The sequence below is a fragment of the Ursus maritimus genome, unplaced genomic scaffold, assembly GCF_017311325.1.
Source record: "Ursus maritimus isolate PB19 unplaced genomic scaffold, ASM1731132v1 scaffold_8, whole genome shotgun sequence".
NCBI classification, from domain to species: domain Eukaryota; kingdom Metazoa; phylum Chordata; class Mammalia; order Carnivora; family Ursidae; genus Ursus; species Ursus maritimus.
The window spans coordinates 3,752,321-3,755,656 of NW_024426996.1; the positions used below are offsets into that span (position 1 = coordinate 3,752,321).

General features: G+C 40.9%; 1 long non-coding RNA gene across 1 annotated transcript; it reads right to left on the bottom strand.

Moving 5' to 3' along the window:
• Nucleotides 1-854: 854 nt before the first annotated feature.
• Nucleotides 855-2,532, bottom strand: LOC121101543. Its single transcript, XR_005833536.1, has 3 exons — nucleotides 2,337-2,532; nucleotides 1,594-1,748; nucleotides 855-1,039 (listed from the first exon to the last, which is right to left on the bottom strand). It is a non-coding gene; the product is annotated as an uncharacterized LOC121101543 (long non-coding RNA).
• Nucleotides 2,533-3,336: the final 804 nt, after the last annotated feature.

Sequence of the window (3,336 nt, forward strand, 5' to 3'; positions counted from 1 at the left end):
GTGGTTGAATCAATTGATTCTGCATAATAAAACCTAAATAGATATCTGATGAATGTGCCAGGATCTATATTCCCTGTTTCTGAACATTAAGTTCAATGTTCCACCCATTATAGATTCACTGGAAAGGGGTGTCTCATAGAGGCAAAGTTTTTAGAAGTGAAAAAAACCTGAATGGTGAAAGAGGCAATTACTGGATATGCATACCTAAAATGGGGGCAGATTTCATAAGGAGTTGAATTATGCTTAACTGCAAAATAATTTGATCGGCTGATGGATGGACGGGCGGGGTTGGCTTGTGTGACGGGAATGGCCTTTTGAGATCCTTTGGAGTTGGGAGTGACTTTGGAATGTAAGGGAACTTGCAGGCATGTTTGCCTTATAAGAATGGAAACACAGACTGATAACGTGGTAGAAAAGGAAAACACTCAAGAGCTAGAGATACAAGGCAAGGAGGTTAGAATCTCGACTGATAACCACAGCCTGGAAATTGAGGTGGCCTCCTCGGTTCTGAGAGAGGATTTCTTGGCACCTTTTTTGGGCACTGGAAATGGAAGATATAATAGGTTTGCATTTTTTCTCTGCAGAATGAGATCAATCGTATAAACATATTTGTTAATGAAGAAAAGATATCAAAATGTTGACAATAGTTTTCCTTGGAAATGTTGTCATGGGTGATTCTTTAAAAATGTTTTCTGTGTTTTCTAAATATTGTGTAATGAGAATATGTTAATTTGAAATCAGAAGTTGACATTTTCTCTGAAAAGTTCAGTTTTAAGAGTTCACATAGTATTAAGACTTTTTTGGTCTAAGCCATAGAAACGAGCACTGACTAATTTAATCAGAAAGAAAATTTACTGGAAAGAAAGAAATTAGCTATGGGAGCAGAGGGAAGGTGAAAGATCCAGGGATCCCAGGGTCTGAAGCGCTGCCTCCATTCCTGGCATTGAACTCCGGGGGGTTCAGCATCACAAAGGGTAGCTTGCTCATACTTGCTCCCTCTGAAGGCGCAGGAAGGGCCTGGCACCCTGATTAGTTGACTCTGGAGCGGGAGGAAATTGGGATGGTATTTGCAAAAGAAAGTAGAATCATATTGATGCCTGTTCTGTCCTATTTTGTAGAAGATAGAAGCTTACTGTACAAGCGGTTATTGATTTTAAAAAGTGAAACAATTGTGTTCTACATATACTTATTTAATCATATTTTTGAGACAAAGTACTTTCTTTTTCCATCTTCCTGGGGCTCTGAAAGCTAATCTTCTTTAATGGTATGTGTGGGTATAGGGTTAGAAGGGTGTGGGGCTGGTACTGGTCCTTGGGCTGCAATTGTTCACAGAAAAACATAACATTTTAGTTTAATGTAACGTTTTCAACTAAAAACAGCAGGCACAATAGTTAATCCATTAAATATAATGAGAATATGGTTTAATTTTATATTATGGCTCATTAAAAAAATATTTTAAGTTGCCCTCATTGATGGGATGACCCATTATCTAATCAAGGTTCTTTGATTTGCAAATGTGAGGAGCCCATTTCTAAGAAGCTTAAGCCAAAATGGGATGAGATGGAAGGATTCTATCTAAAAAGTCTCATAAACCTCAAGGACAAGGTCCACTTGAAGAACTCCAGAAGTAGAAAAGACTTCAGCGGGGCTGAAAGCCTTTCAGAGGACAAAATACACAACCAGTCACACGGCCCATGCTGTCAGACATTGCTGCTGTTTCTCTCAGCCTCAATGCTTCCTTCCTCTTTCTGCAGAGAGAGAGAGAGAGAGAGAGGAGAGAGCCTGGAAACACAGGCCCTCCAACTCTCCTAAAAACATCACCGCCATTTCAGCCATATGAAGGATTCTTTTTGTTACTGAATCCCCTCGAAGGAGACAGACTCTCAGGCTGGCCAGGCTGGATCTACACGGTCCTGTCCACTGTGAAGTACAAACATGGCTCGAGGTGGGGAAGTGCTTTGTGGTTGAGAAAGGCTGAAAGAGAGGGGTGGGTGTAAGCTGGGCAGACAGTGCGCTAAGGGTGTGCCCTGTATTATTTAAGAGAGACAGGAACAGTTGGGGAAGGAGAGAAGAGGGGAGGGCAAAATAGAAAATGAGTGTTACTGAGGGAAACGTGGAAAGGCTGGAAATGACTCAAGAAGAGAAAATCAAAGGGCAGGAGAGAAGCTCAGAGGAGAGTGTTAAAGTCGGGGTACTTTGAGCGGCCCGAAACTGAAAACCCTTCTCACAGTGCTGAAACCAAGCAAGTCTCTTCTCTGACAGGAAGTCCTGAGGTAGGCTGAAGTCAGCCATGCAACAATGTCATGAAGGCCTAGGATCTCTTTGGTTTTTCTCACCTTGTGTGGTCTTCACTGTCAGGCTATATGCGATCCAGGTGTCATATCCAAACACAATTAAAGCCAAGGCCAAAAAGACACCGTCTCTTAGAAGTGAGGAACCCCTCAGCAGATTCTCCTCCTGTCTCATTGGCCAGAATTGTGTCACAGCCCATTTCCGGGGCGGGGGGGCTGATCTTCCTAGAGCTCTGGATGTTAAAAGAGGGGGGACACTGGGATGCTAGGCAGGTTCTGAGAGGAAGGAGGGAGGGGGAGGAGAGGAAACCAGCAGTGCTGGCTGCATAGAAGGAAAAGAAAGGACTAGAGGAGCAGAGAGACAGTAAGAGAGAGGAGGGAGGCAGAAAGGTGGGCAGGAAGAGTAAAACAGACAAGCTCATTAAATCTGGTGTCTTAAATCTGGGAAAATGCTGTTGTCATATCTTGCTGTTCAGCTATGAGACTATTAGAAGAACATGCTTTAGCTGTTCTCACTGCCATTTGAAAGGCTGATTAACTTTTCAGTAATTAAACTTATTAACCATTTTTCAACTTCAGAATTATAGAGGACATGGCCGTAGCAGTCTCTGGGGAGAAAACTATTCTCCTTAAGATAGATCAAAATTTACTGAGATGTGAAGTTGTGATGAAATAAATAACAATGATTACTTCGTTGTTTAGTCTTTATTTATAATTTTATCTTTGTAATTGTAAAAGCAATTACAACGCACCACAATCCCACAACCACAACTGTTATTTGGTGAGAATTAACTCGTAACTTATTTCATATACTTGCATAAAATTTCACAAAGTGATTTATTTTTCAAAACAGTTGTATCATGTACATTGTACACATCTCAAAAACAAACAAAAGGGTGTATTAAAAAAACAAGTCTCTTTCCCATTGTATCTTTTGGTTTTCCATTCTGCTCCCCAGTCCCATTCCTAACCTCTATTAGCAGTTTCTTTTATTTTCTTCCATAGATAACGTACCCATTAACAAGGAAATACATGTATATAGAAA